The following is a 27,724-nucleotide window of genomic DNA, read 5'->3' on the forward strand; positions in this document are numbered from 1 at the left end:
GCCCACTAGCAGGGATTATACCCCACCTGAAGGCCACCACTCCTAGAGAGGCAGCTTCCTTGTGGAGCACCGCATTATCAACTTCCTCCAAGACTTCAGCCTACTGAAGGCTAAGAGGGGATATATATAGAAATCTTCAGGGACATTGTAAATCAACAGAGGAAATCTGCAATATCTCAGCGGTCCACTGATATCTGAACAATATGAGAAAACAAGGAAAGAAAATGCTGCAAACAAATCTAGATGTTACATCAATAAAACCCAATGACAGCATGGCAGAAGAAATGACAGAAAAGGAGTTCAGAATGTACATAATTAAAATGATCAGAGAAGCAAACGAGGAGATGAAAGAGCAAATGCAAGCATTGAATGATCGCACCAATCGACAGTTAAAAGAGCAAATACAGGAAGCAAAAGATCATTTCAATCAAGAGTTAGAGATATTGAAAAAAAACCAAACAGAAATCCTTGACATGAAGGAAACAATAAACCAAATTAAGAACTCCATAGAAAGCATATCCAATAGGATAGAACACCTGGAAGACAGAACCTCAGACATTGAAGACAAAATATTTAACCTTGAAAACAAAGTTGAACAAACAGAGAAGATGGTAAGAAATCATGAACAGAATCTACAAGAACTATGGGATATCATGAAAAGGCCAAATTTAAGAATTATTGGGATTGAGGAAGGCCTAGAGAAACAAGCCAAAGGAATGAACAACCTATTCAATGAAATAATATCAGAAAATTTCCCAAATCTGAAGAAAGAAATGGAAAATCAAGTTCAAGAGGCTTACAGGACTCCAAATACACAAAATTACAACAGACCCACACCAAGGCACATTATAATGAAAATACCTAACATACAAAATAAAGACAGAATTTTAAAGACTGTGAGAGAAAAGAACCAAATTACATTCAGGGGGAAACCAATACGCATATCAGCAGATTTTTCAATCCAGACCCTAAAAGCTAGAAGGTCCTGGAACAACATTTTTCAAGCCCTGAAAGAAAATGGATGCCAACCAAGAATCTTATACCCAGCAAAACTTACCTTCAAATTTGACGATGAAATAAAATCCTTCCATGATAAACAAAAGCTAAAAGAATTTACAAAAAGAAAGCCAGCATTACAGAACATTCTCAACAAAATATTCCATGAGGAAGAGATGAAAAACAAAGAAGCAAATCAGCAAAGGGAGGAATTATCCTAAAGGAATTGTCAAATAAAGGAGGAAACAAGTTGTGTCAAACAAATAAATAAACAAAATTTTAAAAATGAACCAAATGACCGGGAAACCAAATCATATCTCAATAATAACCCTGAATGTTAATGGCCTGAATTCATCAATCAAAAGACATAGACTGGCAGACTGGATTAAAAAGAAAGATCCAACAATATGTTGCCTGCAAGAGACTCACCTCATAGAAAAAGATACCCATAGATTAAAGGTGAAAGGATGGGGAAAAACATACCATGCACATGGACTCAGCAAAAAAGCTGGAGTATCCATCCTCATTTCCGATAATGTGGACTTCAAGCCAAAGTTAGTCAGAAGGGATAAAGAAGGTCATTTCATACTGCTTAAGGGAAGCATAAATCAGCAAGATATAACAATCATAAACATCTATGCCCCAAACAGTGGCTCATCTATGTATGTCAAACAAATCCTTCTCAATTTTGGAAACCAAATAGACCACAACACAATAATACTAGGTGATTTTAACACGCCGCTCTCACCACTGGATAGATCTTCTAGACAAAAATTGAACAAAGAAACCATAGATCTCAACAACACAATCAATAATTTAGACTTAACGGACATTTATAGAATATTCCATCCAACCAAGAGTGAATACACTTTCTTCTCAGCAGCACATGGATCCTTCTCTAAAATAGACCATATATTATGCCACAAAGCTAATGTTAGCAAATACAAGAAGATAGAGACACTAGCATGTATTCTATCAGATCATAATGGATTGAAGTTAGAAATAAATGAAAGAGTAAAACACAGAAACTATTCCAACATCTGGAGATTAAACAATATGCTATTATATGATGAATGGATAACAGAAGATATTAGGAAGGAAATTAAAAAATTCTTAGAGGTAAATGAGAACAAAGAAACATCATATCAAAATCTCTGGGACACTATGAAAGCAGTACTTAGAGGGAAATTTATTTCATGGAGCGCATTTAATAAAAGAAGTAAAACTCAACAAATAAACAACCTAACACTACAGCTCAAAGCCTTAGAAAAAGAAGAACAGACCAGCACCAAAAGTAGTAGAAGACAGGAAATAGTTAAACTCAGAGCTGAAATCAATGAAATTGAAACAAAAGAAACAATACAAAAAATTGACAAAATAAATAGTTGGTTCTTCGAAAAAATAAACAAAATTGATAAACCTTTAGCCACACTAACAAAGAGAAGACGAGAGAAAACCCAAATCACTAAAATATGGAATGAACAAGGAAATATCACAACAGACAGGATGGAAATACAAAACATAATTAGAAGCTATTTTGAAAATCTATACTCCAACAAAATAGAAAATTTCGAAGACATCAACAGGTTTCTAGAGACATATGAATTGCCTAAACTGAATGAGGAGGACATAAACAATTTACATAGACCAATTTCAAGTACTGAAATAGAAGAAGTCATCAAAAGCCTACCAACAAAGAAAAGTCCGGGACCAGATGGGTTCTCATCCGAGTTCTACAAAACCTTTAAGGAAGAGCTCATTCCAATACTTCTCAAAGTATCCCATAAAATAGAAGAGGAGGGAACCCTCCCAAACTCATTCTATGAAGCCAATATCACACTGATTCCTAAACCAGACAGAGACTCATCAAGGAAAGAATATTTCAGACCAATATCCTTAATGAACATCGACGCAAAAATTCTCAACAAAATTTTAGCAAATCGCATACAAAAACATATTAAAAAGATAGTGCACCATGATCAAGTGGGTTTCATCCCAGGGATGCAAGGTTGGTTCAACATCAGGAAATCAATAAACGTAGTTCACCATATTAATAGACTTAAAGTCAAGAATCACATGATTATTTCAATAGATGCAGAAAAAGCATTCGATAAAATACAGCACCCCTTCATGCTCAAAACACTAGAAAAAATAGGGATAGTGGGAACATTCCTTAACATTGTAAAGGCCATTTATGCTAAGCCCATGGCTAATATCATTCTAAATGGTGAAAAACTGAAAGCATTCCCCCTCAAAACTGGAACAAGGCAGGGATGCCCTCTTTCACCACTTCTATTCAACATCGTTCTTGACACTCTGGCCAGAGCAATTAGACAAACCAAAGAAATTAAAGGGATACGAATTGGAAAAGAAGAACTCAAACTATCCCTGTTCGCTGATGACATGATTATATATTTAGAGGAACCTGGAAATTCCACCAGAAAACTCTTAGAACTCATAAGTGATTTCAGTAAAGTAGCAGGTTACAAGATCAATGCCCATAAATCCAACGCATTTTTATACATAAGTGATGAATCTTCAGAAAGAGAAATTAGGAAAACTACTCCATTCACAATAGCCTCGAAAAAAATAAAATACTTGGGAATCAATCTCACAAAAGAGGTGAAAGACCTCTACAACGAGAACTATACAACACTAAAGAAAGAAATTAAAGAACACCTTAGAAGATGGAAAGATCTTCCATGTTCTTGGATAGGAAGAATTAATATTGTCAAAATGGCCATACTACCTAAAGTGCTATACAAATTCAATGCAATTCCAATTAAAATCCCAATGAGGTACCTTACAGAAATAGAGCAAGCAATTATGAAATTCATCTGGAAGAATAAGAAACCCAGAATAGCTAAAGCAATCCTTAGCAGGAAGAGTGAAACAGGGGGTATTGCAATACCAGATCTTCAACTCTACTACAAAGCAATAGTAACAAAAACGGCATGGTATTGGTACCAAAATAGAAAGGTAGATCAATGGTACAGAATAGAGGACACGGACACAAACCCAAATAAATACAATTTTCTCATACTAGACAAAGGGGCCAAAAATATGCAATGGAGAAAAGATAGCCTCTTCAACAAATGGTGCTGGGAGAATTGGAAATCCATATGCAACAGAATGAAACTAAACCCATATCTCTCACCATGCACGAAACTAAACTCAAAATGGATTAAGGACCTCGGAATCAGACCAGAGACCCTGCAGATTATAGAAGAAAAAGTAGGTCCAAATCTTCACCTTGTTGGTCTAGGACCAGACTTCCTTAACAGGACTCCCATAGCACAAGAAATAAAAGCTAGAATCAACCACTGGGATAGATTCAAACTAAAAAGCTTTCTCTCAGCAAAGGAAACTATCAGCAATGCGAAGAAAGAGCCTACAGAGTGGGAGAATATCTTTGCCAATCATACTTCAGATAGAGCACTAATCTCCAGAATCTATAAAGAACTCAAAAAACTCTACTCCAAGAATTCAAATAGTCCAGTCAACAAATGGGCTAAGGAAATGAGTAGACACTTCACAGAAGAAGATCTACAAGCAATCAAGAAACATATGGAAAAATGTTCAACATCTCTAGTAATAAGAGAAATGCAAATCAAAACCACCCTAAGATTCCATCTCACCCCAATTAGAATGGGGATTATCAAGAATACAAGCAACAACAGGTGTTGGCGAGGATGTGGGGAGAAAGGTACACTCATACACTGCTGGTGGGGCTGCAAATTAGTGCAGCCACTATGGAAAGCAGTGTGGAGATTCCTTAGAAAACTTGGAATGGAACCACCATTTGACCCAGCTATCCCACTCCTTGGCCTATACCCAAAGGACTTAAAATCTGCATACTACAGAAATACAGCCACATCAATGTTCATAGCTGCTCAATTCACAATAGCCAGACTGTGGAACCAACCTAGATGCCCTTCAATTGATGAGTGGATAAAGAAACTGTGGTATATATATACTATGGAATATTACTCAGCCATAAAGAATGATAAAATTATGACATTTGCAGGCAAATGGATGAAATTGGAGAATATCATGCTAAGTGAGATAAGCCAATCTCAAAAAGCCAAAGGACGAATGATATCGCTGATAAGTGGAGGATGACACATAATGGGGGGGAGGGAAGGGTTAGTGTTAGGGTTAGAGTTAGGGTTAGGGAGGGGGGCAAGTATGGAGGAAGGAACTATTGTATAGAGGGTAAAGAGGGGTGGGAGGGGTGGGGGGAAGGGAAAAAATAACAGAATGAATCAAACAACATTGCTCTATGTAAATTTATGATTACACAAATGGTATGCCTTTACGCCATGTACAAACAGAGAAACAACATGTATCCCATTTGTTTACAATAAAAAAAAAAAAAAGAATAAATGGAGGGAAATACAGAGAATAACACAAAATTCATAATTCATTTCATATAATGATATTGTCTCCAGCCCTCAAAGTCCCCAAATCACCTTGCCTCCTGCTCTCTCCCAATAGTCTGGACACGGTACTAAGAATCCTGGACCTGACCCACAATTGTCCCTATGGTCTATATTTAAGAAAGGAATGCCCAGCAAGAAGCAGCTTCTTTCTTTCCTTTCCAAACTTCTTTCCTCTCTGTAAGTTTACGATGTCTAACAATGATTAATGCTTAACATAATATATTCCCAAACATTGCCTCCTCCAGGGAAAAACTTACATCTCATTCATAATATACTCACATATACCGGCAGATCAATTAGAATACTACCAATGCACAGCACGGTGCTATTTCCTTCCTCTATACGTTTTTATATAAGTAACTCATTTTATTTTTTTTTTATTTTTACAGAATGCATTTTGATACATTACACAAATGATATACAACTTTCCATTTCTGTGGTTGTACACACTGTAGATTCACATTCATGTCCACATACATATACATAAGGTAATGTTATTTGTCTCATTCCACTATCTTTTCTTCCCCCGTGCCCTAGCCCCCTCATTTCCCTCTATGTAATCCAACTCTCCTCCATTATTACCTAATCCCACCCTCCTGTTTTGTATCAGTATCCACTTATCAAAGAAAACAATTGGACTTTGGTTTTTGGGATTGACTTATTTTACTTACCATGATATTCTCCAGTGCCATCCATTTACCTGCAAATGCCATAAATTTATTCTTCATGGTTGAGTACTATTTCATTGTGTATCTATACCACGGTTTCATTTTCCATTCAACTATTGAAGAGCACCTAGTTTAGTTCCACAATCTAGGTACTGTAAATTGAGCTCCTATAAACATTGATGTGGCTGCATCACTGTAGGATGCTGATTTCAAATCCTTTGGGTATAGGCCAAGGAGTGGGATAGCTGTGAGAAATGGTGAATCCATTCCAAGTTTTCTAAGGAATTTCCAAACTGCTTTCCAGAGTGGCTGCACCAATTTGCAATTCTATCAGCAATGTATGAATGTGCTTTTTCACCCACATCCTTGCCAACACCTATTATTGCTTGTATTCTTGATAATAGCCATTCTAATTGGAGTTAGATGAAGTCTTAGGGTGGTTTTGATTTGCATTTATCTAATTATTAGAGATGTTGAACACTTTTTCATATATTTGTTGATTCTTCTGTGAAGTGTTTGCCGAGTTCCTTAACCCATTTGTTGACTGGATTCTTCTTATTTTTGGTATAAAGTTTTATAAGTTCTTCATAAATTTTGGAGATCAGTGCTCTATCTGAAGTGCATGTGGTAAAGATTTTCTCCCACTCTCTAGGCTCTCTCTTCAAATTATTGATTCTTTCCTTTACTGAGAGAAATCTATTTAGTTTGAATCCATTCCATTAATTGACTCAGTTTTATTTCTTGCACTCTAGGAGTCTTGTAAGGAAGTCTAATCCTAAGCCAACATGAGGAAGATTTGGCCCAAAATTTTCTTCTGTTTGATTCAGGGTCTCATGTCTAATTCCTATGTCCTTGATCCATTTTGATTTGAGTTTTGTTCAGGGTGAGAGATAGGGGTTTAATTTCATTTTGCTGCATATGGATTTCTAGTTTTCCCAGCATCCTTTGTTGAAGAGGTTCTCTTTTCTCCATTTTATGCTTTTGGCACCTTTGTCTAATATTAGATAACTGTATTTATATGGGTTTGTCTCTGTGTTTTCTGTTCTGTCTACCTGCCTATTTTGGTGCCAATACCATGCCATTTTTGTTACTATTTCTCTGTAGTATAATTTAAGGTCTGGTATTGTGATACCCCCTGCTTCATTCTTCCTGCTAAGGATAGCTTTAGCTATTCTGGGTTTCTTATTCTTCCAAATGGATTTCATGATTGCTTTCTCTATTTCTATGAGGTACATCATTGGGATTTTAATTGGGATTGCATTGAATTTGTATAGCATTTTTGGTAGTATGGCCATTTTGACAATATTAATTCTGCCTAACCAAGGACATGGGAGATCTTTCCATCTTTTAAGGTTTTATTAAATTTCTTTCTTTAGTGTTCTGAAGTTTTTATTGTAGAGGTCTTTCACTTCTTTTATTAGATGGATTCCCAAGTATTTTTTTGAGGCAATTGTGAATGGAGTAGTTTTCCTAATTTCTCTATCAGAGGATTCATCACTTATGAATAGAAATGCATTAGATTTATGAGTGTTGATTTTATATGCTGCTACTTTACTGAATTCATTTATTAGCACTAGCAGTTTTCTGGTGGAGAGTTTTGGATCCTCTAAATATAGACTCATGTCATTGGCAAACAGGGTAGTTTGAGTTCTTCTCTTCCTATTCATATCCCTTTAATTCCTATTGTCTGTCTAATTGCTCTGGCCATTGTTTCAAGGACTATGTTGAATAGTTGATATCCATGTTCTTTCAGACCTTGAAATATGTTGTTCCCGGCCCTACTAACTTTTAGGGTCTGGGCTGAGAAATCTGCTGATATCCATATTGGTTTCCCCCTATACCTAATCTGATACTTTTCTCTCACAATATTTACAATTCTATCTTTATTTTGTAGGCTGGAAATTTTCATTAAAATATGCTTTGGGGTGGATTTCTTGTAATTTTGTATATTTGGTGTCCTTTAAGCCTCTCATACTTGATTATCCATTTCATTCTTCAGGTTTGGGAAATTTTCTGATATTATTTCATTGAGTAGATTCTTAATTCCATTGTTTTTTCTCTCTGTGCCTTTTTCTATCCCAGTAATTCTTAAATTTGGTCTTTTCATGATATTCCACAATTCTTGGAAGTTCTGTTCATGATTTCTTACCATATTCTCTCTGTGGTCAACTTTATTTTCAAGATTAAATATTTTGTCTTCATTGTCTGAGGTTCTTCCAAATAATCTACTGTGTTTGTAATGCTTTCTATTGAGTTCTTAAGTTAGTTTATTGTTTCCTTCATTTCAAGAATTTCTGGTTTTTTTTCAGAATCTCTATCTCTTTATCGAAGTGTTCTTTTGCTTCCTGTATTTGCTCTTTTAACTGTTTATTGAAGTGATCGTTCATTTCCTGATTTACTCTCTTATCTCATCCTTTGCTTTGCAGATCATTTTAATTATGCACATTCTGTACTCTTTTCCTGACATTTCTTCTGCCATGCTGTCATTAAATTTTATTAATATAGCACCTTGGTTTGCTTAGGGCACTTTCTTCCCATTTTTTTCATGTTCATGTATGTTTCCCTCTAGCATTGCAGATATGAGGTATTGCAGTTTTCCCCCATAGATTTATAGTGACCCTACAGGTTTCCTATACCTCACCTTTAAGGGGAAGATCAATATTAGCTGTACCTAATACAAACAGTATGCAGTCTTAAACCAAATAGCCCCTATGAAGACATTAACAGTGTTGTAATAAACAGAGAAGATGAGTTTGATGATTATCTGCAGTATAACCAATAGGTTTGTAGTGAGATCTACAATTTCTAGTGGTGGACAAATAGAATGGGGAGGGGTGTAAGATGTAACTGTTAATGGGATAAGAAGAGAATATATAGAGGTACTAGATCATAGGAAATGTGAAAGTGGAATCAAAAGAAGTTGGTTGTTAGCATGAAAAGAGGGAGGAAGAAACTGAGAAAATAGGTAAATAAGAGGAAAATAGATACAGTGAGAAAATAAAATATAAAATACAAAGAAAAAATATCTACAATAAAACGGTCACATACTATTTAAACCTCCTGCTTCAGTAGCCTGATGCATGAGAGGTACTTGACAATGAGTTGCTAGTCTCCAGCAGGTGTCCCAGGATGGGAGCTGCCCCACCTAAAATGGTGGTTTTCACTTTGGGGATAATCCAAGATGGCTGCACCAGCTTCTGAACCCCTTGGTAGGTGGGGAGCCACAGTGGGCAGAGGTTCAGGAGCCGAGGTCTGGAAGCCCCCAGGTGGGCCATGGGTGGTCCCTCCTTTATACATTTTTATATTTAAGATTGTGTTGTGCCAAATGTATGCTTGCTTCTATCTTTGTAATAACACTGTATATTTGATGATGAAGTTGTACTTTATTGCATGTATCTCATGAATATTTCACATAAAAATGATATCACTGATGACATCACTCCTTACCCTTAGAACTCAGGTAACAATTCATAGGGCTAGCCTTTGCAAAAATCAAGGTAACAGATATAGCAATGTGCTTAGAATCATGCACCCTAATTGATGTTTTAAGGGGACTAGTTAGTATTTATTAAAATAAAATATTAACAAAAATGACTTCAGTCAATAAAATATGAATTTTTTCAGAAACTCAACTTTTTCTTAGCAATATTATATTATAGATGTTCAAAGGGGCACATTAATGATTTGGCAGTTTCAAATGAGGGATAAATGATTAACTAGAACATTTTAGAGAATAAATGAAGACATTACCAACAAACGTAATAAAGAAATTTTCATTTAAAACCATGATGTTTCATTTTAAGAAGAAACAAGTAAATTCTAGAATAACTTTGTGTATTTTTAGTTATTATGTATACTACCTTATCCTTCTGAACATGGCAGTAGATATTAATTACACTTGACCAAAGAATTTTCAGTTACATCATATGATCTGCAACCACAAATAATATAGTTATTCAAAGATGATAATGTAAGAGTTTATTAATAAGACTGGCTACATATATATTTCCAAAATGTAGCATTAAGGTTCATTATTCTATGACAACAATGAGAAACTCAATAAACAAAGAAATAATTTTAGATATTTTCATTACTATCTCTAGCGTAATGATCTCCCAAGTGGTTTGCCTCTCCCACGTCTCCCATTCAGGGGGGCCTAATTGGTCCTCCTTTAAATTCAGGTCAATCAATTTCAATTTCTGGAACCAGTTTCACCTCAACATGGAGAAAAATAAATATACAATCTCTAAGTCCATTTTTGTAGTTCTTCAAGTTGACCTTGCTGTAATTCTTCTTAAACTTTGCTCTCTCAGCTTCCTCACTGAGGGAGGTTACTAGGTACCCTGTCCTTTCCTGGTGTTCTAGATTCTTAAGGTTCAGATTTTCTAAGCCTCTTCTATTACTTTGAGTTTCATTTCTAAACTCTATTGTAATTTGAGTTTTCATTTCTAGGTGAATAAACACTGATTTTACTAGTGGATTTCTTAACTCCTTAGATACAAATTAATTTTTTATGCATAACAGATATATGGATTCTATCTAACAGAGCTCTTCTGCATTCCTTAGTTTTCATCTTTTTTTCAAATATATGTATAAAGTATATACACACACATATATATAGTGTGTGTATGAAGAATATGAATTTTATAAATTACACAAATTGCCTTTTGTAAATAAATTGCTAGATGGGAGAATTGAAGTAGATTTGGGCCAAACTTGTTGCTAATATATTTATATATCAAGCAGTGTTTTCATTTGATAAGTATTTTTATTACTGATGCATAAATCTGGGAAAATAAGTCAATAAGTCAACTATGGTTTCATCATTGATTAAAAAGATGCTAAGAGCGATCCAAGATGGCAGACTAGAGGGTGACTGCATCTCCAGTCGCTCCAGAACCCAGGATTCAAGAAGGGGAGGCATTGAGAGACTCGGATTAAAATAGAGCCTCGGGGTGAGTCTCCCCCACCCTGTGAAGCAGTGAAGTGCTGCCCGGGTGGCAAGCCCGGATTTGGATTCGGGTGGCTTATTAGAGTAAGGCAGAGCAGCTAGAGTCCTCCCCAGGCGGCCCTTCGCACTCGGGCGGTGGGCTCCTCCCACAGGGCCAAATTCACCAGCATCTCGGAGCAGGCCCCCCAGTGAGAGCCTTTCTGCACAGAACCAAGCTTCAGTTCCCTGAACCAGGGCAGTGAGTTCCTGCCTGCAGGTTGCTTCAGGGACCAGGACAGGGCAGCCAGGGACTTCCCCAAGCAGCCCCCAGCCCAGCACCCTCTGGCGAGAAGCGCCTTTCCAGGCTAGCTTCTCAGAGCAGACCCCACAGTTAGAGCCTTTCACACAGAGCCAGCTCCAAGTCCTGGAACCAGTAGAGGACTAGGGGCAGCTTTCCTTGGAAGCACTGAATTATCAAATTACTCCAAGATTTCAGGCTACTGAAGGCAGGAAGGTGATACACTGGAAATCTACAGGGACAATATAAGCCAATAGAAGAATTCTGAAATATCACAAAGTCCCACTGACATCTGACCAATATGAGAAAACAAGGGAAGAAAATGTCCCAAACAAACCTAGATACTACATCAATAAAACCCAATGACAGCACAGCAGAAGAAATATCAGAAAGGGAGTTCAGAATGTACATAATAAAAACAATCAGGGAAGCAAACGAGGGGATGAAAGAGCAAATGCAGGCATTAAATGATCGCACCAATCAACAGTTAAAAGAGCAAATACGGGAAGCAAGAGATCATTTCAATAAAGAGGAAATTTCATACCAATATCCTTAATGAACATCGACGCAAAAATTCTCAGCAAAATTTTAGCAAATCGCATACAAAAATATATTAAAAAGATAGTGCACCACGATCAAGTGAGTTTTATCCCAGGGATGCAAGGTTGGTTCAACATCCGGAAATCAATAAATGTCATTCACCATATCAACAGACTAAAAGTTAAGAATCACATGTTTATTTCAATAGATGCAGAAAAAGCATTTGATAAAATACAGCACCCCTTCATGTTGAAAACACTAGAGAAAATTGGGGAAGTGGGAACATTCCTTAACATTGTAAAGGCCATTTATGCTAAGCCCATGGCTAATACCATTCTAAATGGTGAAAAATTGAAACCATTCCCCCTCAAAACTGGAACAAGGCAGGGATGCCCTATTTCACCACTTCTATTCAATATCATTCTTGAGACTCTAGCCGGAGCAATTAGACAAACCAAAGAAATTAAAGGGATACGAATTGGAAAAGAGGAACTCAAACTATCCCTGTTCGCTGATGACATGATTATATATTTAGAGGAACCTGGGAATTCCACCAGAAAACTCTTAGAACTCATAAATGAATTCAGTAAAGTAGCAGGTTACAAGATCAATGCTCATAAATCCAATTCATTTTTTATACATAAGTGATGAATCTTCAGAAAGAGAAATTAGGAAAACTACCCCATTCACAATAGCATCGAAAAAAAATAAAATACTTGGGAATCAATCTCACAAAAGAGGTGAAAGACCTCTACAATGAGAACTACAGAACACTAAAGAAAGAAATTAAAGAAAACCTTAGAAGATGGAAAGATCTCCCATGTTCTTGGATAGGCAGAATTAATATTGTCCAAAATGGCCATACTACCAAAAGTGCTATACAGATTCAATGCAATTCCAATCAAAATCCCAATGTTGTACCTTACAGAAATAGAGCAAGCAATTATGAAATTCATCTGGAAGAATAAGAAACCCAGAATAGCTAAAGCAATCCTCAGTAGAAAGAGTGAAGCAGGGGATATCGCAATACCAGATCTTCAACTCTATTACAAAGCAATAGTAACAAAAACGGCATGGTATTGGTACCAAAATAGACAGGTAGATCAATGGCACAGAATAGAGGACATGGACACAAAACCAAATAAATACAATTTTCTTATACTACACAAAGGTGCCAAAAATATGCAATGGAGAAAAGATAGCCTCTTCAACAAAAAGGTGCTGGGAAAACTGGAAAACCATATGCAACAGAATGAAACTAAATACCTATCTCTCACCCTGCACAAAACTCAACTCAAAATGGATCAAGAACCTTGGAATCAGACCAGAGACCCTGCATCTTATAGAAGAAAAAGTAGGTCCAAACCTTCAACTTGTTGGCTTAGGATCAGACTTCCTTAACATGACTGCCAAAGCACAAGAAATAAAAGCTAGAATCAACCACTGGGATAGATTCAAACTAAAAAGCTTTCTCTCAACAAAGGAAACTATCAGTAATGTGAAGAGAGAGCTTACAGAGTGGGAGAATGTCTTTGCCACTCATACTTCAGATAGAGCGCTAATTTCCAGAATCTATAAAGAACTCAAAAAACTCTACACCAAGAATACATATAATTAATCAACAAATGGGTTAAGGAATGAAGACACTTCACAGAAGAAGATGTACAAGCAATCAACAGATATATGAAAAAAATGTTCAACATCTCTAGTAATAAGAGAAATGCAAATCAAACTACCCTAAGATTTCATCTCACCCCAATTAGAATGGCGATTATCAAGAACACAAGCAACAATAGGTGTTGGCGAGGATGTGGGGAAAAAGGTACACTCATACATTGCTGTAGGGTTGCAAAGTAGTGCAGCCACTCTGGAAAGCAGTATGGAGACTCCTCAGAAAGCTTGGAATGTAACCACCATTTGACCCAGCTATCCACTCCTTGGCCTATACCAAAGGACTTAAAACCAGCATACTACAGAGATAAAGCCACATCAATGTTCATAGCTGCCTCAATTCACCATAGCCAGAGTGTGGAACCAACTAGATGCCCTTCAGTTGATGAATGGATAAAGAAACTGTGGCATATATATATACAATGGAATATTACTCTGCCACAAAGAATGATAAAATTATGGCATTTGCAGGCAAATGGATGAAATTGGAGGATATCATGCTAAGTAAGATAAGGCGATCTCAAAAAACTAAAGGATGAATGATCTCGCTGATAAGCGGATGAGGACATATAAGTGGGTGTAGGAGGGGTTAGTGTAGTGTTAGGGTTATGTTTAGAGTTAGGGATAAGGAGGGTGGTAGAATGGAGGAAGGAAGGACTGTATAGAGGGAAAAGAGGGGTGGGGGTGGGGGGGAAGGGAAAAAATAACAGAATGAATCAAACAACATTGCCCTATGTAAATTTATGATTTTTAATTAAAATAAATTAAAAAATAAAAAATAAAAGAAAATATTTAAATAAATGGAAAAAAAAGATGCTAAGAGGTATAAAAAGGTTAAGAAATAAAGAAAAAATAAATTAATATCCAGTTTCCTGAGTAATATCATTTCAAGTAATAGAAGAAAAATATTTATACAAATAAAACAGATGATTCTGCCAGGAAGAGAACAAATATAATTCCCACTGTTAGATTTTAGAGAAATATCTTCCCTGGTGCAGAACTTGCTTAAAGCCAGATACCATACTTAGTGGCATTTTGGGACGTGGAGTGGTTGAGAGTGTATGACCAACTCAACATTGGTTCCCCACAGTCAGCCCAGCCTGAGAATCTGCTAATTGCCAAAGTGTAAACTTATTCTGCAATCATATCTTTATACCTTATCAGTCAATCCTAAATTTCAAGAAGTAATTCAAGATCATACTACCTCTCTGCTTGATTCTCTAAAAGTATCTTTGCCTTGTCCTGGAGGTTAAACACTTTGGGTACCCCATTAGTCGTGAACAAAAATCATGATTCTTTTTCTCAAATAAATGCTTTCTTTACTTAAAAGCATAGCTTAGTTCTTTTTGGTCCACCCTAGTTAAGAATTTAGTTAGACCAATTGAATAGAATAGACAACCCTGAGACAAACCCACACATTTATACATTTATAGTCATCTCAACCTTGACAAAGTTTCCAAGAATATACACTGAAGAAAAGATTCTTTTAAACAAAAGGTGCTGGGAAAACTGTTTATCTATGTGTAGAAGAGTAAAACTAGAACCTTATTTCTCACAGTGCACAAAAGTCAACTCAAAATGAATCAATGACCTAACAATATACCAGAAACTATGCAACTCCTGGGAAAAAGTAGGGTCAACACTCCAGCATATAACAGGCAATGACTTTCACAGTAGGAAACCTAAAGCTCAGGAGACAATGCCAAGAGTTAATAAATAGGATGGCATCAAATTAAAAAGCTTCTACACAGCAAAGGAAACAGGAATGTGAAGAGAAAACATATAGAATAGGGAAAATTTTGCTAGCTACTCTCTTGACAGAAGATTAATACGAAGAATATTTATATTAAAAAAAAAAACCTCAAAATGCTTAACAACAAAAACCAAAAACCTTATTAACAAATAGACAAATGAATAAAATGGACACTTTTTGGGGTTGATACTGGGAATTGAACTCAGGGGCACTCAATCACTGAGCCACATTCCCAGCCATATTTTGTATTTTATTTAGAGACAGGACCTCACTGAGTTCCTTAAGTGCCTCACTTTTGCTTAGGCTGACTTTGAAATCATGATCCTCCTGTCTCAGCATCCTGAGTTAAACAGACCTTTTCAAAAGAAGAAATACAAATGGTCAACATATATATGAAGAAAATTTTTTCAACACCATTAGCAATTAGGGAAATGCAAATCAAAACTACACTGTGATTTCATCTCACACTACTCAGAACGGCAATCTGTGAGAACACAAATAATAAATGTTAGAGAAGATGTGGAGAAAAATGAACTTTCGCAGTTTGATGGGACCATAAATTAGTACAACCACTATGGAAATCCCTACGGAGGTTTCTTAAAATACTAGTCAGGGAACCACCATATGACTCAGCTCTACCACTGATCAGTGTTTATCCTGAGGAATTAAAATCATTATAGTATAGTGATATATGCATACTCATGATTATAAAAACACAATTAATAATAGCCAAACTATGGAATCATCAGATATATGAATACAGAAAAGGTGGTATATACACACCACATATACCACCGCAGGAATATGGATGAAGAAAATGTGGTATATGTACAAAATGAAGTTTTATTCAGCCATAAAAGATGAAATTATGTCATTTGCAGGAAAATGGATGGAACTAGAGAACATTAGGTCTATCAAAATAAATCAAACTCCGGTCAATGGTCCTTCTCATATGTGGAAGCTAGAGGGGAAAAAGGAAAAGAAAGTGGGATGGGGAGAATCTCCTGAAAATCAAAACAAGATCAGTAGAGGAAAGAGACCAGCGAGGGGGAGTTGGGGAGGGAGGGGGGAAGTGGGGAGAGTGATATTGTCCAAATTATATTGTCATATTGTGTGCATGTACAAATTGTAACAACAGATCCCATCATTATGTACAACTATAAGGCACCAATTTAAAAATGTGGAAAGAGGGGAGAAAACAAGAAATATCCAAGAGGGACTTTTCAACATTAGTGGTATATTTTTTTAAATGAGTTGAAACATAGGCAAACTCAGATAAATCTTAGCAAGTGTATACCTTTAGGCTCTTTCATAGAAACATCTGAATTATTTTTAAGTGAAACTAAAGAGGTATCCTTTAGCAATATAGATTGAAAAATAGAGGTAACATTTTAAAGAAATGATGTGATCTGAATATTTTGACTACTGTTTTTTTGCTTTGTTGTTTTATATTTGTTTAATTCTTCATGCTATTGAAAATTTTAGGGGAAGTTAAAATATTCTAATCTATAAAATAAATTAAAACTTTTAGTTGGTTATATATAAATAGTTAAATGATCAAAATAAAATTCAGCTGATTTTTCATAAACCATGGACAAAATTGTTAACATACAGTTTGTGAGGATTAATAAGATAGTAGGGATTTGAAATTTTTGTTACTGAACTTTCAATCTATTAAACAGAAAATTCTTAAAATACTACTGAAGCACCATGGGATATATATACATACCAGTAGCAGTGGGAGGAACACAGGCTTAAGGGTAAATAAAGTGAGTTTGAAATAATGGCTATGGCTCATTTCTATTGTGTAAGTTTTAGATAGGTTAGCTAACCTCACCACAATTCCATTTTCTCATTCAAGTATTGAGGAGACATTAAATGAATTTTTGCATACAAAATCTCTTAACCCATTTTCTGGGATATGTGTGTTAGTGTTTCTCTCCTCTGTTTTCTTGTTTTATTCAATGATTTCCTAAATGTTCTTCAAATTAGTTCTCCCCTCTATCTATCTCTCTGTCTCTATCTATCTCTCTTTCTCTCTTATTTTAGACTGGGTCTTGTTTTGTTCCCAACTCACAATCCTCCTGCCTCAGCCCTCTGCAATGACTGGAATTACAGATTGCACACCATCACTCTGTGGAACATCAGTGTTCCATGAATTCCTTAGTGAGTCAATTCTCTACATATGCTTTTGCATATGCATCTTGTACTAGTAATTGAATATTTTTACTTTAAATGTTTCTATGTATTCATTAGACAAGAATGATTCCTATTTTATCTAATTCACCCTTCTTTATTATGAATAACTGGTGTCCATTAGAGTCTATTGGAGTCATGTTAAGAATTCTTCTCTTTTGAAGTGAAAGGGTTTGTGGATGAAAGTGTATTTCTTATTGATTAAGACTCTTTATCAATTTCAGGTTGAGAGGGAAAAATAATTGTTTCCAACTTTTATTGTACTTATTACTACTACAGAAATGTACATACACAAAAACAACAACCAGAAACTTTACTTGCCATTCATTCTTGCTTCCTCCTGGCTTTGCCTCTGGCACATACTCCCCTCTGAGGCATTGGACTACTTTAATGCTCTGCCCAGTAACCATATTTTCTGCTTTTTTAATATTTATTCAAAAGCTCATATCATTTTCCCATGAATTCTTTCTAAAACATCTGGTTTCTGCATGTTTATTCCTATAGGAGTTTTTGAAAATATACTATCATAGTATTCTGCTTGTATTCCAGTCATTGCAAAATATGCTTCTCTGGATAAATACCTTGAGACTGAATAATTTCTTTCTCTAGTGCTAAACAGGCTGTGATACATAGGAAGTGCTCAATATGCTTTTATTAGATGGTTGAATAAAAGTGAAAAATTGGATAAAAAATTGAAAAATTATTTTGCATTTAACAAAAATTTCCACCTGTCAATCTTCGATGGATACATAGAATAAACTTTTTGCCTAATTTGTAAGCATTTTACTTAAATTCTGATTTTATTATTGACTCACTTATTTCCCAATCTATTAACGTAGGTCACTTTGACAAAATTAAGTTTTGAAAACACCTTTGACTATTAAGCAGTGTAGTTGTAAAGCATAATAATAATAAAAAGTACTGTTCATAGAATAAATTACTTTCCATGAAAATTAAATATATTCTACTTCAGATAAAACTGTCTTTTTTATGTTTATTTTATCATTCATATTTTCTTTTCTGTTTCACACAGCAGTAATGGCAAATATTTAAATATCCTGAAAATAATCTGTTTGAACTGCTGGGTTCATTTCTTCTCATGCCCATGAGCAATACAGGTTATGAACCCTGAACTATGTAGAAACTCCCCTCAAGTAGAGAGGAGAGCTGTTATGCATCCTGTTCCTTTGTTTTGTTACATTCAAATAGGTAACTGGAAAGGATTGGCAAATGGGAGCATGAGGTGGGCAGAACCGGGCCCAGGGTTACGCCACATGCATCCAAACATGGCCACTGGAAGAGAGCAAATGGCGTTCTGATTATGCATGGAGAAAGGCAGAATGTGTTTAAAATTGGCTGTATATAATCACTTCAGCTGCCTAGCATGTGGACAGATATACTTTACATGTTTACATGTATGCTGGAGCGAGTGATTGCTTGACCTTTAACAGGATTGGATGGACATATCTGGTTACAATTGCTTATGCATGAGACTGCTTATATATTGAGGGGTTATTTGAATAAAGGGGAGTTGCTTGATGAACCTTTGAAGTATACGTGTCTTCTGTCCCGCTGGTCAGGCCGTAAGCCCGGGAAGCGGCGGTTATAGGTAAGCGAAAAGAGCAAGAAGCCTCACCGAACCACTTGGAGCAAGCTGGGCAAAGAAGCCGTGGTTTTTCCTCCATAACCGGAGCCGCTTGAAGCAGCCCAGGGGCAAGCAGCGGTTTTTCGGTAGGAACATGCAGAAAAAAATTTATATGTATATATGTTATTGTGTAAAGTTTGTTTTAGTTCATGAAAACCATTTTGAACAACTATCATAAGGTGTGAATGTGTGTTTGTTAATGATATGTTTATTTGATGATAAGAACGTTCTATGTGTTAATCATTATTCTTTGTACTTGAATTTAAGGTTGGAAATACAATATTGAAAGAAATGTAGTCCCAGACAGGCTTTCAAAGAACAAATGAGAAAGAAATCCCAGTAGAAATGTTTCTTTCTGGAAATAATTGTTCTGGCATATCAAAAACAAAATTTATAGTTTATACATTTCTCATAGAAAGCAAAAGCAGAAATATGTGCATATAAGATAAAGAAAGAGAAGGAAAACACAAGAATCACAAGGGATTTATAAAATGGAAAAAAAAAAAACCTATAGATTTACATGACATAAAATGACTAAAATAAACTTTACATGATTGCTTTCAAAAATTAAGAGTTTGGTAAAACCTTTCTAATTTCTAGCTCATCCTCCCTGACTAACTTGCTACTGGAAGTCTTAAGCCACAGGCCCAAACTAAGTGGGCCAACAGATCAGACTTGGCCATTGCCCAGTTGACCAAACAGGAGACTTACTGTGGGTAAATGCAAGAAAGGAATTTATTCATATAGCCATTCTAGAAATGAGCAGGGACCAACATGCTAAGCCCTGTCTTCTGGGGTCCTGACAAGAGTTTGGAGGTTATACAAAGAAGGAGCAAGGTTAGGGGGCTTGCATAGTGGTGGTTATCTCAGATAAGTCATGTGAAAGTTCATCAGTGATAAAGGTGCTGATGCTTTGTTTGGGTAGTTATTACTTTTATAGGACAATTGTTATTGACAATCTGTTGATTACAATATCCCTGCAAATATTGAAAATATCTTAATTAATCTTATTTTGGTGTCTTCTGCCTCAAAGGGGGAGGATTACCATTTTAGACAAACACTCCTTACATGACTTACATGTCTATATGCAGAGTGAGCAGGAATCTGATCCAAAGTTGAAGGTATCACAAGAGGACAAATGCAATAAGAAAGCAGTAGTGATTCTGCCCTACAGATGATTGGTTGGTCCATCTGTAGGCCCAAGTGTGGAGTCAGTGCTTTTAGTAAAAGAAGACCTTAACTCCCTTTTACTACTATTCCAGAGAAAAGAACTTGATCTACCTTGTGTGAGGGTAGCTTAATCATGTATGAAACATAGTTCTCAAAACCAGCTTTTAAATTACCTTTCATTTCAAAACATTATCTTACACATTATCTCACTTTGAAATATGTTTTAGATAGCTTATATAGTATCTTACTTTGAATATCTTAGTATTTTACCACTTAAAAAGAAACCCTGTACTTAAATATTATATAATGTATGTAGTTGCTCATAAAGTTCACTGAACATCTTCTATTTCTTTTTTGGCTTAGTTTGTTTCCAAATTTAGAACTAAAAACTCTCTTTAAGTTGAACAAATTCTTGCTAATGGGACAATTAGGTAATGAGAAATTTTGGAGAGACACTTTATATCCAAACCATAAAAATAGCAGAAAGTTAGTCTCAAAGTATGAAATATCATAGCAAAATCATTATATTTTTCTTTGTTTCCTGATTTGAAAAAAGTAATATTGGATGACTTGATTTTAAAACAGATCAGGTAATTCTCAATTAAGTTTTTAAATTCTGATGCAAAATTCCCAGATAAACAATGCTACTTAACCTTACCGCCTCAGTTTCTCTATTCCTGAAAAGAGAATTGATTGGCCTTCCTGAAGTGTTTTAAGAATTAATTAGTTTATACTTGAAAGCACATTTAATGTGAAAGGTCCCATTTACATGCAAAGTGTTTTTAATCAGTAAATGCTAGATTCAGCAGTTTGCTTTTACCTTGTAAACTACTAGCAACCTTTAAGCAAACAACTAAATTACATGTCATTTGTGATTTCTTTACTATCTCTTTAATACATATATTCAACCTGCCTTTAAAAAGTTTGCAACAAATGATCCTTTTCTCCTTTTTGCTAAGAATGTAGCATACAAATTTCTGAAGATATTCTTTTGTGTTGTCTTATTTCCTCTGTTTTTGAAAATCTGTGTTGTTTGCTGTGTTGTAATATGATGGGTTGTATTACTAAAGTAACCAACTGATAAATCAAATTGTGACTTGAATTGTCACTCCATTACTAATAGATTTTCAGGAGAAATGCACAATTTGCAAACATATTTTATGAAATATATCTACTGTAATTCTGTGCAAATTCTCAAACTTATATAATGTTGCTTTCATTTCAAGGGAAAATGTGAAGCTCATGCTTATGGCTCCACCGTGGAGCTGAGTCAAGTAACTGCAAGCTTTAGAACTCATCTTACAAAATAGGAATCCAGTCAGAAAGACCAACCTGATTTCTAGTTGTTCTTCCCACTATATAGGTAGTGGAATATTTCAAATAATATAACAAATAAATACAGACACGTGTCCTGTCAAAGGGAGAGTGAATCTGTCTTAAGATTTTCATTTCAACAGCAAACACTGGGGAGAAAAAAGACGGATCAGTAGAATTCTGGAAGCTTACTTCTGCATTTTATAGTAAGGTATTCTAGAAGTCTTTTGGAAAATGCATCTATGTCTACTCACTCTGGTTTTTTTCTTTTTAATTTCATTTAATTTTCTAAAACTGTTCTGCATTTAGATAGTTTTTCTTTTTCCCAAACCATTTCTTATATATATTTCCCAACAAAGAAGTTTAATACCACTACATCTGACATTATTCAATAGTGAATTATATAAAGCTTACGTATTTTTAATGCAAATTCTATAAAAAGAAATAACTTTCTATGTCTGAAAATTAGCAAAATGAATAATTCTATAGTGACTCGGTGTAACAAAATTTACTGTTAACTTCTTCACTAGAATATTTTTACATTTATTTATAATTTATTTATAATTTATTGCATCCTTAAAAGCACTTAAATTTTGAGAATGAAAAAAATGATAAAAACTTGAATTTCTGATTTTATAAATGCTTTCTTTAAAGAAAAAATCCATTAACTAATCTTTCTTCTCAATATGAATTTATTTTTGACACGTTTCATTTTTCAGATGTTTAAATTTTCTACATTGCTTCTGTACAAATAGTTTTAAAACAGGTCAACCTACTTTATATGAGTAAACTACAGTGTTTTAATCCAGGTTACTAATTTAAAGTCCCTATGTTGGTTCAAAAGTATTAATTTGATTAACATCAGATATACTTAGTGGTTAATTTTGCATATAGCTAAGTACTACTTAACATAAAAAATGTACAACTAAGTCATTATATCATTGCATATTATTATAATTTGGTTCTTCAAATTAGAAAAATAGGTGTTCACTAATTATTTCATTATTCTTTATTTTAAATTCTACCACTGCATATATATGGCCCATCCACTCTCTTTCTATAGTTGATTCAAGAAATAAGTATATATTTTATGCTAGAAACCTCAAAAAGGAAAGTGACCATTAAATTACAGTGGCATCCTTAGGATTTAAATAGTAATAATGAATAATTAATTATTAGTAATATTAACAATGATATTTTGTTCAAATAATTATTATATTATTACTACTAATAATAATTATTAGTATGACATCTTGTTCAGAAAATGTTAAATATTGGCCAATATGATGAGCTAAAAAAGGGAGTCGATCAACTGTAAGATTTTTTATTTAAGTATTAATTGATACAATTCTTGCCTGCTCTTTCATTTTTTTTGGAGGGGTGGGTACTAGGGATTTAACTCAGGGGCACTCAACCACTGAGCCACTTTCCCAGTCTTATTTTGTATTTTATTTAGAGACAAGGTCTCACTGAGTTGCTTAGTACCTCGCTTTTGCTGAGGCTGGCTTTGAACTCTAGATCCTCCTGTCTCAGCCTCCCAAGACACTGGGATTACAGGCATGCACCACCTTACCCAGCTTGCTCTTTCTTCTTAAACTACTATATTTACAACCTGTCTCCTAATCCCATCCATTCCAAGCTACATGTATTTCTCCTATTTGCCTCTTCCTCTCCCACTGCATCCTTCTTTACTGCAGCTTCTCCCCTCTCCTCTCTGGTCTACAGTTTATTCTTCACTACCCACTTGAAAGTGTGAATGGTTTGCCCCAGTGGGACAAACTTAAAAAATATCAATCAGATCATATTACCCATAAACTCAAAGCTGTTCCATATCTTCTCTTATGAACACCTCTAAAAAAATTTTACCTTGTTTTAGTGCTAATACATGAGCAAGTGTATCTATAATTTCATGCAGTGTGCTCTTGAAAGTTTATTGCTTCATCTCAGATGATGTGTGTTCTATTTTGTGCATATTTCTGCTAATTATTTGCCTTTATTATTATTTGTATAAATTCTACTGAGACTTTTATTAAAAAAAAAAGATAATGACTTATTTATCTTGTTCTCCAGGTGGTAGTTGAGTCCTGGCTTTTATGCTTACTAACTCTGTGACACTTAGTAAGGTATGTGACATCTACATCATCTCAAAATAGGCTTCTAATTAAAATTAAATGAAGGACTGTATTAATATCTTAGAATAGTGCTTGAGACAGCATGCAAATTTAAAATGAATGCAAATTGATATTATTGATGCTATTCTTACTATTATTTGTGTTTTTCTCCATCTATCAGTATGTGGTTCATAAAAGGCACTCAATAAATATTGCTGAATTTAAATGAGAGAAGCAAGGAGGCTTAATTGTTCATCAAAGCAAGCAATGATCACCAACATTATCATCATTATCATCATCACCTTCAAACATTCAACATGAACAAAATATGTTAGCTAAATAAATGACAAGATAAATTATTTACATCTTCAGTACTGGTAATCAATAGGAATATTGTTTCACATAGTTCTAGTTAATAAGTGATCAGCACTGTAAATTTACATAAGAGCCATGTGCCATATGGCAAGAATAGTATTTTAAATATTTACAGTTACAACAAACATGTGTCTTAATATTCCTGGGTACTGCCAATTTCTAAAATGATTGTTCAACCATTATGCCCAGCAAGTTCACAAGAGCACTCATATGAGATATAGGAATTTGACAGTGTTGATAATTCAGTTATTAACTTTGGTAGTGCTAGACAGGTGTTCATAAGGTTGTTTTATTTACATTGTATATGTCTACAATAAATCATATTAAAAAGGAACATAAAATTCCATACAACATTTCAAAATCCATCTTTTAGACTCCTCTATTTTGAAGCAGCATGAAATTCCAATCTGGAGATAAGAAATTATGGTTCCAGTGACTTTACTATTTTGCATATTTAATTCATCTGAATGCAATTATTTTATTGAACTCTAATTCAACACTTATTTCCATTAATTGTTACTGAATATAAAATATGAATGAATTTGACTTAGTTTTTTCCCCTCTTTCTCTTCATACAAGCTTAGGGTTCATTCATTAGGTTCTGAACAAGTGATAGCTAATGTATATTAATGATTGAATATAAAATATATAATCCATTATACAAAATTACTTGTGTTGATTTAATCTTATTGGAAGACATATATGTATTGGTTTAAATTTTAGGATGTATTTCTATTTATTTAGTCAAAGATGAGAGAGGTATCTACAGACTGATTTATTTGCCTACATGCATACTTAATATGTATGCTTTATGAAATGCTGGTAATAGTAATGCCTCATTTCCTGCATACATACTTGTCCATCATACCATACTCTAAAAATAAAATGCAAAAGAGCTCTCTACTTAGCAGGAATTAAAATTTCTGATTCTAAGTAGTAGTTTTAGTACAGGAACAATTTTTTGTGTTAATTCCTTCTCTGCTTATATTGCTAACAGCTCCTTCTCTCCAAAGATCAAACTGATTGAATTGCAATGTGTAAATTATAGACTCCAGGTCCAAACAGAAAAAAGTCAAAAGGATAAGGCAAAGACATTTTTTTTTTTTTTTACTCAACTCCTGTGGCTCCATAATCCCCTGCTGTTAATAAATCTCCTCAAATCCTCTTTTATAAAGTGTCTCTTCTCTAGCCCCTCTTTCCCATTCCTGCTGCTAACATCTTACTCTAGGACCTCATCATCTCATGACTGAATTACTCCAGAGTCTCCTGACTGGTGCCCTTATTTTCAGTCTTTTCTCAAGGCAAACTATACTCTATTAACACAGACATGGGAATTCTCCAAAAATACTATTTTATGTACAAATTTCTTAGATGGCTCACTATAATCTATGTGCAGGATGGCAAATAGATTTGACATGATTGCCACCCCCAGTCTACAGCCAGGCTTATATGGAGTGCTGGGTGGAAAATGGTTTTCAGAATTACAAGGGTAGAGAACATGATCGATTAGTGATGTATCAACACAGGTAGAGGTGGGAATTGCAGCCTGTACAAAGTGAACTTAACAGTTCTAACAGACTAGAACCTATTCTTTCATCATCTCAAATGGAACATGGGTCTACATAGGTAAATGTGCTTGGGATTTGAAATAAGGGTATGAATTGTATAGAAAAATGAACATAAATTATATCATTTTTCCTGCTTTGAATTACTAGATACGTGTGACTTATTAGGTTATATAGTACATCACCATGATAATAGAATTTTGGTAAAAATTAAATCTGTGAATATATGTATATTATTTAGAAAAATGCCTGACATATAACAAATTCTTTAACAGCAAACTATCAGAATTGTTATCATATTTTACAGCACACACTGAGGTTTGTTCATATACATCACTTTGAAAAGAAATTTTTTTTTTTTTCAGTACTTAATATTGACCCAGCCTTTCACATGTTAGGGAAGCCCTTTGCCACCACACTACAACACCACATCTTTTTATTTTGAGACAGGATCCTGCTAAGTTTTCCACACTGGCCTCAAACTTTCTATCCTGCCTCAAGTAGCTTGGATTACAGACATGTGCAACCATGTTGTCAAGAAAAGAGAAAAATTTTAATGTTTTTCCTATCATATTTCCCACTATATATATGAAAGCAGGTATCTACATATACAACATAAAGACATATGCACATATAAACATAAAATAATGTATAAAATGCACATATGAATATGTATTTATACAAATAGTATGTGCATATATACATAAATACTATGTACTATTTATATATATATAGCCATATGGAGAAATTGTCAACTATTTCATTTCCTGCCACAGTTACAATTTAAAGACAATTAAATAAAAAATAAAGTTCTGTGAGAGAAGAGAGAAACTGATCTTTTAAGGATTGTTTTTTAATATTATGCCAGATCACATACCAGGCACCATCCCCCTTCAATACATTTGCATTTTTATTTCCTTCACTTGAAGTGCTCTTTCCTAAACATATTCCTGGTTTTCCCTTCTTAGTCAAGGCTGCCTCATTTCCATCTTCTCACTGAGGCCTTCCCTGTTTGTCTATTTCTAAATGCCTCCCTCTTGATACTACATGCCCTTATTTTGGCTGTTTTTCTTTTTCCCTCTACCATATGAGCCATTTCCTGTACATATGTTTTTATTTATTGTCTGACTTCCCATACTGGAATATCTTATATTAGGACAGAGAACTTTGTTTCATATCTACATTGTCTAAAAGATGGGCTTATTTATAGTAAGAGTGTAAGAATTATATGGAAAGTAAATGAAAGAAATGGTTATTTTAGTTGAAATCAACAGACATCTTCAGTTATCCAGAAAGAGAAGGATTACTTATTAATCTTCCACATTCCATAGGGATCTTGATTTACCTGTAAAGACTTAACGAACTATAAATAGGCCTTTAACATATACAGAATATTTTTAAATTTTAATGTAAAACTATGTGTAAAAGAATGAGGATGAAGATTGACTCATTAATATTGATTATAATAAAAATTATCAATGTACACAAGCTCACATTTTGTTATTTAGCAAATATTTGGAGTTTTTTTCAGGAAATAGTAAGATCTAAACTATTCCAGAAAATAGGCACACAAGAACTCATGGGAAGACCTCCAGCCTGACCGGATACCCTGAAATAGAGGAGGAAGGTAATGAAGGTGAACATGATCTCAGTATATCCCACCTTCCATAAAGGCAAGAAGAGGGGAAAAGATAGATGACTGCTCTGTCCCTTTCACCACAAAAAAAAAAAAAAAAAAAAAAGCCCTTTTCTGGAGACATCTTTGGATGTGTGATTATTATTCATGGAAACTGTCAGTTTTCAAGTCCAACCTGTAATAGTGAATGACAGACTGTGGGCCATTATCCTGACAAGGTAGATCTTAGCTTGCAAAAAAGTCAAGTTAAAAGGAAACTTAAAATAAAAGGGTAAGAATATCATTATTTTGTATTTGATGTTACTTATATCTACTATGAGTCCAAAATGCACACTTTTACTTTAACTATTAAGACTATCATCCTTTTCTGGTGTGCATTTTGCCAGATTATCCAAATGAGTTTGAGGGAAAAAA

This window comes from Sciurus vulgaris (genome assembly GCF_902686455.1).
Source record: "Sciurus vulgaris genome assembly, chromosome: 5".
Classification (NCBI taxonomy): domain Eukaryota; kingdom Metazoa; phylum Chordata; class Mammalia; order Rodentia; family Sciuridae; genus Sciurus; species Sciurus vulgaris.